This window comes from Anabrus simplex, chromosome 2 (genome assembly GCF_040414725.1).
Source record: "Anabrus simplex isolate iqAnaSimp1 chromosome 2, ASM4041472v1, whole genome shotgun sequence".
Lineage (NCBI taxonomy): Eukaryota > Metazoa > Arthropoda > Insecta > Orthoptera > Tettigoniidae > Anabrus > Anabrus simplex.
Genome location: NC_090266.1, coordinates 678,100,968 through 678,115,389, shown reverse-complemented (window position 1 = coordinate 678,115,389; position 14,422 = coordinate 678,100,968).

Genomic DNA, 14,422 nt, shown 5'->3' with positions numbered 1-14,422 from the left:
ATTTATTTTGTCTGGCAAAGATTAAGGCCATTAGGCCCTCTCTTTCATCTAACCAGAAAATACAGTATCTACATGTGCAAAATTAAAATAAATACACTTACAATTGAAACATCTTGCAACTACTAAACAATACAATATTATAATTTAAAAAAATAGGAGAATGATGATGAAGATGATTATTTACACAATTATGACATGATTAGCTTATTTCTATTAACCTTGGTAATAACAGTGAGATTATATAAAGTCTATAGTTTGAGGACAGCTAAATCTACAATATTTCCATAACATACGAATAACAATTTAGGACTTCATCTGCATATTACTTAGTAGGTAGCGGTGACAAAGTTGCCTAAAACTAGCAGGTTAGGCTCCTCTGACAGAGACGGGTAGTGTATTCCATCGTCGTGCCGAAGAAATAACAAATGAGTTTGTGTGTCGTGTGGTGCGGTGAGGTGGAATAGAAAGGAGTGAATCAGATTTTGAAAGTGTTCCGAAACTGTGATTGGATGAGAGGTGGTGAAATTGACTGTACAAGTAGTGAGGTGAGCATGAGGAGAGTATTTGATGAAGAAGGCATAAAGCATGAAGATTATGGCGCTGTTTGAGTTTTAGCCAACCGAGTTCATCGTAGGCAGGTGTAACATGGTCAGAGTAATGTAGATCACATATATAGCGAACACAGGCGATTTGCGCACGTTGTAGTTTGTCATTAAGAGTAGCAGTTAGGTCGTTGTACACGGCGTCACAGTAGTCGAAATGAGGTAATACCACAGTGAAAATGAGGTGTTCTTTTAACACTAGAGAAAATATGTTGCGGAATCTTTTAAGTGAGTTAAGTGTCGCAGATACTTTCCTGGAGGTGCTGGTAACCTGCTTCTTCCAAGAAAGATGTTCGTCTATCATAACACCGAGATCTTGACAGATTCACTGAAATCAATAGGTGAATTTTATAGGTAGAGTTTTGGTAAAGTTAAATTGCGTATGGTTTTTGAACAAAGCCGAGGATGTGAAATTATAGCTTGAGATTTTACGTTATTTAATCTAAGTCCATGCATGTCAGTCCAGTTACAGATTTCTTGTAAGGCTCTATTGAATTTTTTTAATTTCATCGGTTAGTCTTTGCGGTTCACAGTGCAAGTATAATTGTATATCGTCAGTAGGGCTACATGTGGTGTCTGCAGCTGTTTACCGACGACATAATATCATTGATGTAGACAGAAAATAGAAGCGGTCCTAGGAGAGAACCCTGTGGAACACCAACCTCTACGGATCGCCAGGATATTGTTATTTCTTACACACTGCAGATGACCGCAGAGGTATGAATTCATCCACTGAAGACTGTTTGTCGAGAACTGGAGTTTAAATAGTTTCGAAAGTAGTATGTCTATGTCAACTGAGTCAGAAGCTTTAGAGAACTTGTGAAAATTTAGATTTTATAATTCCACCTTTACAATACTGTAATTGTCTTTATTACAAAGACTACATTAAATTACACTCGTGAAACATGTTATAAAATCGAAATTTTCACAAGTTGATACTTTGACAATACGGGCTCTAATATTAAATTTATAACGTGCAAAGCTTTAGAAAAGTCAAGGAGAGCTAGGATGGTGACTTGTCTTTTGTCCATCTTATTGCGAATGTCATCTGTAACCTTAAGCAGTGCAGTACTATTGCTGTGGTTACGTCAAAAACCAGACTGGCGTTTGTCAAGAATATCGTGTGTTTGCAAGTAGTTGGAGACTTGTTGGTGTACAATGAATTCTAGGGCTTTTGAAAGGATCGATAATATGCTCACAGGTCTATAGTCGGTTACGTATTCAGGCAATTTTTTTAGCGAGCGGGACGACAACGGCAGCTTTCCATAAGGAGGGATACGCGCCAGTCATCAATGAATGGTTAAAGATATGAGTTATAGTAGGCAAAATTATGTCCATTATTGTCTTAATAAATTCTATTTCACCGAGCTCGATAGCTGCAGTCGCTTAAGTGCGGCCAGTATCCAGTATTCGGGAGATAGTAGGTTCGAATCCCACTGTCGGCAGCTCTGAAAATGGTTTTCCGTGGTTTCCCATTTTCACACCAGGCAAATGCTGGGGCTGTACCTTAATTAAGGCCACGGCCGCTTCTTTCCCACTCCTAGCCCTTTCCTGTTCCATCGTCGCCATAAGACCTATCTGTGTCGGTGTGACGTAAAGCCCCTAGCAAAAAAAAAAAAAATTCTATTTCTATGTTGTCTATCCCTTTGGACTTCGATTTTATTCTAAATATGGCTTGTTTAACTTGCTAGGGTGTCAAATGTGAAAAGTAGAATTTTTCTCTGTCAGGTGCAGGGGAGTTGTAATTGCTGTGTAGTGTTCTATGTTTCCTTTCTCTGTCAATGGTATGTCCTGAAATGGCAAGATATTTATTGAGGGAGTCCAGGGATATGTCAATAGGATGATCTTCTCTTTGTTTACCTATTCCCATATGACTTAGTTCTTTCCAAGCCATAGCAGGTCTAGTATTTTGTTTTAACAGGGTATGTGCATTTCTAATTCTAGCTGTTGTGTACTGCCTGCGATATTTTATTTCATAGCTGTTTAAATGCATCAAAATTGTCTTGTGTCGGTTGTCACTTAAACTTTCTGTGTGCTGCATGTCGTCTTGCCATTAACTCCTCTAGCTCCAGGTTTAGTCATGGTACTGGGGCTCGTGTTACCCGTACTGTTTTTGGTGGGGCGTGTCGATCATGGAGCGCTGTAGATATTCGTTAAATATGTTTTACTTTAATGTTAGTGTCGTCAACTGTCAGTATATGGTACCATGGGACATCTAGTGAGTCTTCAGTGAACATACTGTAGTCAATTTGAGAGAGATCTCTGAATGTAATAGTCCTTGGTTTTGTCTTTCGGGTCTTTAAGGAGTAGGATATGTATATTAGGTCCTGAGCCGAAATTCCTGGTACAGATGTTTGTCCGTGTTGTAGTACTTTGTCTGTATCCTTGACAATCATTAAGTTGATTGTCGTCTGTGACCTGGCAGTTTGGTGAGTAGAGTGTGTTTGCAAAATGCTGATATCGCAAAAGGTAGTTATATTTATAAGCTCAAATGCAAAGAGGAGAAGAACTCCACCTAATCAATACTTTATTATTATTATTATTATTAAAAATACAGGACCGGTTTCGACCCTAATGGGTCATCCTCAGCTGGACATACATATGCATATAACACATCGAACAATTGCAAACATTACCATATTTAGAAAGGAATATCATGTGACGGTAACATGTCATGTTGTACTCATGAGTAGGGCATTCGTCAAATCGCGCATCTGAGAAAAGTGAATATTCCTGAACTTAAAACTAACTCATAAGTATACATAAAATAAAAACAACATATGCATAAAACACTGTCATGCTTGTGAATGTTCGAGTTTATGACTTGCACTGTTTCTTAGTTCTTCAGTTTGACTAAACTTAAAATTAACTTATGAGTGTTCATAAAATAAAAACATGTGCGTAAATCACTTTCATACTTGTGAAATTTTCGAGTTCCTTTCACTATTTCTTAATTCTTCAGTTTGAGTGCTATCATTAAGTCTGGTTGTCCTTTTAGAGATGCAAAGTGTTTCTTACCCTTTGTGTACATATGTGACAAAATATTGTAAAAATGAGATATTGGTATTTTAAATGTAAGTCATATTACAATTCAAGCCATTGAGTTTTTAAATATAATGCACAGTTGTGGACAACCAGACTTAATGATAGCACTCAAACTGAAGAATTAAGAAATAGTGCAAGGAACTCGAAAATTTCACAAGAATGAAAGTTTTAATAATAATGTTATTTGTTTTACGTCCCACTAACTACTTTTTAAGGTCTTCGGAGACGCCGAGGTGCCGGAATTTAGTCCCGCAGGAGTTCTTTTACGTGCCAGTAAATCTACCGACACGGGGCTGTCGTATTTGAGCACCTTCAAATACCACCGGACTGAGCCAGGATCGAACCTGCCAAGTTGGGGTTAGAAGGCCAGCGCCTTAACCGTCTGAGCCACTCAGCCCAGCATGAAAGTGTTTTGCGCACATGTTTTTATTTTATGAACACTCATAAGTTAGTTTTAAGTTTAGTCAAACTGAAGAACTAAGAAACAGTGTAAATCATAAACTTGAACATTCACAAGCATGAAAGTGTTTTACGCATATGTTGTTTTTATTTTATTAAGGCCACGACCGCTTCCTTCCTACTCCTAGCACTTCCTTGTCCCATCGTCGCCATAAGACCTAACTGTGTCGGTGCGACGTAAAGCAACTAGCAAAAGAAAAAGTTTTTATTTTATGTATACTTGTGAGTTAGTTTTAAGTTTAGGAATATTCACTTTTCTCAGATGCACAATTTGACGAATGCCCTACTCATGCGTACAACCTGACATGTTACTGTCACATGATATTCCTTTCTAAATATGGTAATGTTTGCAATTGTATGATGTGTTATACGTAGGCTATATGTATGTCCAGCTGAGGATGACCCGTTAGGGTCGAAACTGGTCCTGTATTTTTAGTAGTAATAATAATAATAATAATAATAAACGAGTATTGATTAGGTGGAGTTCCTCTCCTCTTTGCATTTGTGTGAATTATCAATACGGATACGAAGCTTATAAATTACGATATTTATAAGTTGCCGACATTTGGCATTGTTGTTTCCGGTGTCTGTGTTAAGGTCGCCCATGACAGTTACATGTTCATATTGCAGGAGTATGTGTAACAATGCGTTCTCTATGTCCTCCAAATGTCCAATCGCAGGTGGCTTGTACGCCACACAGACAGCACATTTCTGATGGGCTACGATTATTTCCAAGAGCAGGAACTCGGATCGTCTATTGTATTCGCTATCTGAACTTGCCATTATTCTAGGCTTTAAACTGGTTTTGACTATCGCTGCCACAAGTCCTCCCCTCTTTCCTGCTCTTTCGTTCCAAAGTAAACAGTAGCCAGGTATGTTGAAAGTCTTCAAAGGGATCAGATCATGAAGCCAGGTTTCAGTGAGAAGGCAAACATCAAATACGTCCGGGACAAGTTCTTTAAGTTCGTGGAAACGGGCAGACAATGAATGTGTACATTTAGATCAGCTATATGGAGGCCTTTAGGGAAAGAGGAGACTTCAGCTAGGAGCAGGTCTCTAGTTGAGAGAGAAGGAAGGGTGGTAATTCTAGGAGGGATCAGTGGACAGTTGTCACAAGGTCATGTTCCGTTTGTGGAGAGTGGAGGGGTGAATGAGGCCTTGAAAGGGATTGTGCCTGGGAAGGAATGTCTGGTACTGTCAGAGGAGAGTGACCCATTAGCTCTCGTAGCTACCTTATGAGAAATTAATAACTATGTGAATGAAATAATTTAACTACAGTGAGCTAATCTAATTAAATTACACTAAGGTGGTATTTAAATAAAATGAAATATAGTACGAAAGTAATCCCAAAAATAAGGTCTCCTATTTTGTATAAGTACATGGACCTGTTTATTTTTACAATGGTTTGCATCATTTTATAGCTTGAACATTTATCTATTTTTCTACATAATCACCATTTCGGTCGATGCATTTTTGTAGATGCTGTGACAGTGTTTGTATGCCCATGTCATACCAGCTCACCGCCGTGCTGTTCAGGAAATTGTGAAGCTGATCTTTCACCTCGTCATCGGTGCTGACACCCATCTTGCGCACACCTTCCGGTATTTCAACTTTTCCGTTAAAATTCTGTGGGAGGCGCTTTGGAAAACCTCGGGAACCAAAGTGCAGAGATCATCCAGGGTGATCCACCAATGTTCACGCATGATTTGCTCAACCTTCACGGCTGCCTCGGCGGAAATTGACGGTCTCCCACTCCTTTGTTCATCATGAACTTCAGTCCGACTGGCTGCAAACTGTCTACACCACTTACGAACGTTTCTGACATCCGTGCACTTGGCGGTAACATCCAACGGGAGCTCCATTCTCAACGGCTGCCAAGCCAAGACTGAGTGCCTCAGAGCAGCGTGCGCATGTTTACATGCGAGCGCGGGAAACACTCATCACAATATTGTGACCAACAGCCACACGAACAGAGTTCTGTATTTATAAAAAAAAAATAGTAGACCTTATTTTTGGGATTACCCTCGTAAATAGAGGTCAGAACAGTCCAGTGAATTGTCCTTTTAGTTCCTATTTCTATCCTCTGGTAAGTCACACAGCCAGTTAATGCGCACTTTGCCCCCATTGGATTTCTTAATGATGATATCACCGCCTAGAGTCCAACAGTTGCTTACATGGAAACTGAATGGCGGCCTTCAGTATGAAGAGTCTAGCGGACGTGAGTTCTTCGCGGATGGTAACATGAGTGCCCTTTAGTCTCCTTTTGTTACGGAATACTTCTTGTCGTGTACGATAGGAAGAAATCTTGACAATGATATGCCGAGTTTTCCCTACTGATTTAGGCCCAACACGGTGACTTCTATCAATATCATGGATATTTATATTCATGCCTATATATCTGAAGACGTTTGCGGCAAGTTCGTTAGTATTTTCTTGTGAGCTCTCCTGCATTCCAAAGATTCTAGGGTTATTTCTCGTACTATATTGTTCGAGAGAGTCGCTTCTAGCTTCGAATTCTGACCCAAGTGCCTGGATTTCCTTGTCCCGACACTCAAGTTTGTTCTTTAAATCCGCTACAAGTTCAGTATTGAACTGGAGAGATTTCTCAAGTTCCTTTACGACAAGTGTGGTCACTCGCTCTGTTATCGCCTCTATAATTCTGTCCAGAAACTTACCCGAGCTGAGAGTCTCATTCAGGATCATCGTGCTGGTCTCTTCTACAAGGTTGGCGCTACCGTTCGCTTCTTTGCTGTTGTGGTTGTTGCTCCTGGTCATCTTGTTTCACAATGGTATATTTTAATGAACTGAAAAAAATATTGCTACGGCAGGGAGACACTTTCACTTTAAACATTTTCAGACTATGTTTGCACACTTTAACACAACGTGTGATGTATATTACTAGGAATTCACTTTTGACTGAGGAGCTTATCTCGCGCACATCCGTCAGCCATGAATCCACTTAGGATGAGAATTGTCTCAGTGTATTTACCATGTGGGGGTGCAGATGAGGAGGAAGTTGACAAGTTTTAAGAAACACCGAGTGACATCATAGTCAGGATCAACAGCAAGGATAGGATAGTGTTAACAGACAATTCCAATGCGAGAGTTGGAAATATAATTGGAGAATCTGTAAAGGTGATGGGTAAATGAGGAGACGGTATGGAAGCTACTAGGAGTGGAAAGCGTTTACTGGACTTCTATGCTAGTACGGGATTAGCAGTTTTGAATACATTTTTCAAGCATAAGGTTATTCACCACTTCAGATCTGTAATAGACTATATTATAACCGACTTTGAATTCAGGGAATCTGTTAGGAATGTGCTGGTATTCCGAGGATATCTTGATTATACAGACCACTATCTGATCTGTAGTGAACTAAGTATCTCTACATCTAGGATAGAGAAAGTGAAATCTGTCTGCTGACGAATAAGGGTAGAAAATCTCCAGGATGAGGAAACTAGGCAGAAGTCCATAATAGTCCATAAAAGCCTTTAATTCATGTATAAAATTCATATTTTCATTAAATTACTCTGCTCATGTAACACCCTATTTTGAAACACTAGCCATAAGACCTACCTCTTTTGGTGCAACAGAAAGCAAAATTGTAATTGAAAAATTTTTCTTTACCTTGAGAAGAAATAATAAAGGTGAGGTTAATTACTTGTGAGAAAATGTTTTTGAAATCCATAGTCCTCGCTGAATAAATTGTTGATCTCAATCATTTCAAGTAATTTTGGAATGAAGTCCTCATTCACCAAAATAAGACCGTATATATAATCACTTCAGTACCTTCAAAAGACTTCTGAAGAAAATATAGTTCTGTTATGAAACAAGTAATGCAAATAAAATTCATGAAAACAACTCATTTATGGTGGTATCATGTAATTCGGTAGTAGTCGACAAGTTCAATTCAGTTGTGACCCGTGCAGTTGTACTATTCTTGTTTGATGGGCTAATACACTATTGATCAGTAGATATTTAGTTCTCTACTGTAATAATTTTATATGATATAAGTGCAAAACTTAAGTTACAGAACCAATGATAGTTTCCCCATTCATGTTACTTACAAGAGGTTTATCAGTTAAACACTTCTTTAAAGATTGTACTGCCATAACCCTTTGCTAATATCACCCCTAAATCCACTCTAAGAAGCTTTCGTATCTTTCTTTAACTAATGAACAAGCTGTTCATTGTTGCAGAGATCCATTCTTTCTGACTTGACTGAGGGCAGAATATTCTTTACCTTCAGATATGTATTCACCTTGTGTATTCAATATTTATTTTCTGCAGGTTCACGAAACTTTACATATCCTTCAGCTAAAAGATTTTCAAAGTCCACTGTAAATGTATCATTATTTAGCTGACTGCTTTCAGTGCCAGGAGTGTCCGAGGACATATTCGGCTTGCCTGGTGCAGGTCTTTGTATTTGACATCCATGGGCGGCCTGCACATCTGGGTGCAAGATAATGAGGTAGGGAGATGGTGAAAGCCTATAGCCTACTCCTGTTGAATAACACCAAGGAGTCTGCTCAAGGCGTAACGACCCTACCTGACTGACGAATCACCATCAACAGTGTCATAGGCCCTCACTCGAAATGAACACTGAGGAGGGGTTTAGAATTGAATCCAGGCTTTTGGCATGCAATGTAGTGATTAGAAATTGTATGCCATCACCGCTCCTACCCTGCTGGTGAAACTTTCTTTTCCACCAGTAGGACTCGAACCACTTCACAACTGTATGAGACCATGTAGACTTGGTGCATTAACGGTAACGGCCTCCAGTCAGGCTAGGTATATGATAATTGTATCAAAGTACTCCATAATGGTAACCGAGTATTTTCAGATACAATTTTAGAGTATCATACAATTGAAGATTCTTCCTGCTGCTCACCTGATTGACAGCTATTATGTATTTCTATACCTCATGGCGTAACAGTCTTGAGGGGCCTTGGCATACCAAGCGATAACTGCTCAGCCCGAAGGCCTGCGTATTACGAGGTGTCGTGTGATCAGCATGACTAATCCTCTCGGCCGTTATTCTTGGCTTTCTAGATTGGGGCTGCTATCTCACCATTAGATAGCTCCTCGATTTTAATTATGCAGGCTGTTTGGACCTTGAACCAGCCCCCAGAACCACGTGCATCTCTCTGGCCTGGCCGGGAATCGAACCCGGCGCCTCCAGGTAAGGGGCAGGCACTCTACCTGTACACCACGGGGCTTGTTATGTATTTCAATACGAAAGTCATATCTTGTATTTGGTACCTTCAGGATTACAAAAATTGATAAAATTGTGCACCCTTTCAGTACAGGAAACATTTATAAAAAAAATAATCCACATTGCACTTTAGATTGACCCAGGTAATTTTACTAGTGTTATGTCTAGTAAGGGGGACTGGCTAGCTGAGGTGATAAAGGCATTGTCCATTCACCCAGAAGATTGTGGATTTCCTTTGTATTAGAAAGTTAAAAAGAAACTTAGAAACAAGATTTCTAATTCTGGAAATGCACGTGGTCTCATGTTTTACTCTATCTACAGTGGTGGATTTTTTTGAGTCATCAGTACATAGACTGGTTTGATGCAGCCCTCCATGCCACCCTATCCTGTGCTAACCTTTTATTTCTATGTAACTATTGCATCCTTCATTTGCTCTAATCTGCTTGTCATATTCAGACCTTGGTCAACTCCTACCGTTCTTACCACCTACACTTCCTTCAAAAACCAACTGAATAAGTCCTGGGTGTCTTAAGAAGTGTCTTATCATCCTATCTCTTCTTCTCTTCAAATTTCGACAAATCGATCTCCTCTCACCAATTCGATTCAGTATCCCTTCATTCGTGATTCGATCTGTCCATCTCACCTTCAGCATTTTTCTGTAACACCACATTTAAAACTATTCTCTTTCTTTCTGAGCTAGTCAGACATCAATAAAGCAAAGCCATTTCTGTACAGACCATGAAGGTCCTTGGAGGAGTGGAAGGTAAAAGGCTTCTTCTAACCGAAACCTTGGCAATACTCGCTTACACTGTAGGCTGAAAGAACCTCAGCACCATGTGCTGCTCCAGAAGTGGATATCTTGTTTCTTAAATTTTTGAACTTCCTGACAGGGAATGAACCCTGCATACTTCTTCCAGTTAAACAGAGTGTGCCTTTACTGCTTTGGTTACGCAGCTCCTACCAGATGGTACCAAGTTAATTTCTGGGGAAATAGCACTTGACAAGGAGTTAACCACTCTACCTTTAAAAAAAAAAAAAAAAAAAGTGATTTGCTTTACATCACACAGACACACACAGGTCTTATGGTGACGATGGGATAGGGAAGGAAGTGGGCATGACCTTAATTAAGGTAGAGCATTTGCCTGGTGTGAAAAAGGGAAACTACAGAAAACCATCTACAGGCCTGCCGACAGTGGGGTTTGAACCCACTATCTCCAGTGTGCAAGCTCATAGCTGTGCGACCTTAACCGCACGGCCAACTCACTCAGTCTCTGTCCTATTTAGTGCTGAGGTTCATTACCTTCTACTCTTACAGGGTCCTTCATGGTCTGTACAGTGATGGCTTTACTCGTTTAATGTGTAATATTCCATGAATAGGCACTTCCTGAAATGTGCTTTCTCAGTTTCACCTTCAGCTTCTTGTAAACATACCGTACCAAGCAAGTTGGCCATGTGGTTTCAGGCATGCAGCTGTGAGGTTATCTTCGGGAGATTGTTGATGATGTTGGCAGCCCTGAATATGGTTTTCCTGATTTCCCATTTTCATACCAGACAAATGCTGGGGCTGTAACTTAATTAAGGCAGTGGTCGCTTCCTTCCCAGTTCTAGCCCTTTCCTATCCCACCGTCACCAGAATACCTGTCCATGTCAGTGCGATGTAAAACAAATAGCAAAGAAAGAAACTAGTTTGAATGTGATTGATATACAATTGCCCACCATTTTATTCAGGAGATGATGGGTTGGAACCCCACTGTCGGCAGCCCTGAAGATAGTTTTCCGTGGTTTCCCATTTTTACATCAGGCAAATGCTGGGGCTGTATCTTAGTTGTGGCCACCACCATTTCTTTCCTACTCCTAACTCTTTCCCATTCCATTGTCGCCATAAGACCTATCTGTGTCTGTGCAATATTTAAGCGAATTTAAAAAATCCTCCAAATTTGACATTCACTTCTTTCACATCAATTGCAATGCACTTTTTTAAACATACCATTTTTCTGAAGCATGCATGAATCTGAAAGGCACTTCAAATCAGCCAATTTATTGCAACACATACATATATATATATAATTCATTATCATAAAATAATGCTACTTTTAAATCCTTTAACAGGTATAGTTTCTAAATTGCAAAATAATACAAGACTAATGACAATAATAAAATACCAAATTTAACATATTGCAAGATTTAGGGCATAATATCCTATTTAGATGTAATAATAACAAATACACTATAGACAATACTGGACACTTCCGTATTCTCCCATACTAAACTGAGAGACATGTTGACATTGAAGCACCTGGCGGCAAGATGGAAACTACAACAGTTGCACATTAAAATGGATTTTAAAAATGAAACTAAATAATTATTTCTGCTTTGTTCTACAACGAAAGTTGAATGTTTATATGGAGAGAAATAATGAAACTCAATGATTTAATTTTGTCTGAATCCTTGGCTGAATAGTTATATGTTGAGGCCTTCTCTTCACAAGGTCCCACATCCGATTCCTGGTGGGATCGGGGATTTTAATTGCGTCTAATTAATTCTTCTGGCTTGGGGACTGGGTGTTTGTGTTTGTTCCAACACTTTTCTCCTCATATTCAAACAACACACTACACTTCCAACCACCAGGGACTGGGTGTTTGTGTTTGTGTTTGTTCCAACACTTTTCTCCTCATATTCAAACAACACACTACACTTCCAACCACCACAGAAACATGCAATAGTGATTACTAGACATCGGATATTTAGATGTTAAAATGTTATTCAGCTGCCTAAAGTAGACCCTCAAATAGGTTCTAAAATATTTTTAGGCAGCTTCAATTTTACGTATTTTAATAGGCATAAATTAAAATACCATGTTTATTTTGCTAAACTGAAAATAACTCGTTAGGGGGACATACAAATCATGTTTCACTCACCTCTTTGCTTCAAACATCTGAGAATTTTACCATCCAACGTGAAATGGGGAAGCTCCTGTAACCACTTTTTAATTGAGGACAACCTGGAACCTGACACTTTCAGCATAATTCACACACTGAACAAAATGGGAATACCGAACTGTTCTCACGGAATGAAATGGAGGTGTTTTATCTTTTTTTTTTTCCCCAGCAGGTCAGTGGATACTGTCTCCTGCCTAGTGACAGACTACGGGACCATTCGCTGCAGGAGGTCCATAAGGCTTTCTGGGTAGTGTGGTTTTTACAGCTTTCCGATTGTAATATTTTGTTTAAGATACTGAAAAATGAGTCAGCAAGTATTTTATTTTATAGGAATATGTTAATAGCATTTTAACTGATTTAGGGATAAAAATATGAATTAAAGGAATAATGTAGACAAATATAGGTTCTAACGTCAGTTCAGGCATTTTTAGGTGCTATAGGACCACCGTTTCTCAGCTTATAAATACATGAAATGTGTAAATACTACTTCATTTTAAGTTTTCTCTCCAAGAACAAAATAGGTCTTTCCCTAAAATCCAAGGTCTAGTGATTACATTCATCCATATAGGGTTGGCGTCAGAAAGGGCATCCAGTTGTAAAATAGGGCCAGATCCACATGTGTGACACAGCTTGCACCCGTGACCCCACAGATGTGGGAAAAGCGGTAGAAGTAGAATAATATTTTTTTAATGTATCTTCTTTTAATTTTCTTCATGCAATTAATCTAAGATAAGAATACATCTTGACAACTAAATGTTAAACCTAATGTGATGTGTACACTAATAATTTACAATACTGGAACTTACTTACAAGTTTTGTCTTGAGGAAAGCAGAATAAAGGTTTCCATAGCTGAACAAGTTCACAGTTATTGCAGCTAAAAAAAGCACAAACGTTATGAAACATGGTTCAATACTTGTATGATTGTAATTCCAAAACCTTTTGGCCACTGGAAACTTAAATTTTCACGAAAATCTTCTTCTTAACGCAAATCCAAGAACAAAATTTCACACTACATCAGCTGATCGGTATTACTACTACACTCAGTTTCAAGGCAGACCCTCTGGGTGCGCTGGCAATCACTGTCTCGCAATATCTCGCAAAGTGTCACGTATTCTCTATAGTGTATTTGATAATAATTCCAGTATATTGCATAATATTCTGTTTGTAGTGGAATATGGATGTGATTTTGTGTACATTAATGAATTATTAATGATTAGGACAACATAGGCACTATCGGAAAAGATCAACATTTGTAATATTGTTATCTAAATCACTTAAAAATTTGGTTGGTAAATCTGTGTGTTCATTACATTCACTGTCCAGCAAATGACGTGGATCACCTCCAAATACTTAAAAAAACTCCTTTTCTCAAAGAAATGAAAGATAAACATATTTTCATGACAAATTATATATTTGTTACTTTAAAAACGTTATGAGATAAGAAGAAAATCTTTTATTTACATACATATTTCTTTAAAAATCACTGTTTTGATCATTTGAATGGTTTTAACAATGTTAACGAATTCTTAGTGATTCCTTTTTGCCTCCGATGCTTTTTTCTATTTTTATTTTTTCCTGTTGAACATATAGTTAACACTTCCACACAAACACTTGCCTTCCTCTGACTTAAGTGATAGTTTGCAGGTGTTGGACTATGCTACACAGGATTGATTCCAGAGGAATGACGTACCACTATTCACTCAGCAGTTCCAGGGAATTGATGTTATGATATAGAACACTTCGTCAGTATGCCTCCCGTTGTACTCTACAGGATTAGGATTGTATGCCTGCTAGTCCGAGATTTGTACCCTGACTGCACTAAGGAAGCCAGTCAAGTACAGTAATATGCAATTTGCAGTTTGCCATTACTCATAAGCATGAATATTCCTTTGACAAATGGTACTAATGACCTCACATGATCTACATCTCTCCAATGTACCACTGTGCATTGAGTCCACTATCATTGACCCTGGGGACATTGACAAGCTTAGTGCATGCATGAAGACAAAATAATGTCTCCTCACACTGATTGACCCACCTCCAAATGGTGTCTTGGAGGAGAAAGGGACAGGTGAAAGTTGTTGTCCTGGCCTCTTCGAAAGCCGCTCATGACAATCTCTTCCATGAAGTGGACGAGGCATGATAGCTAAGAGACATCGCC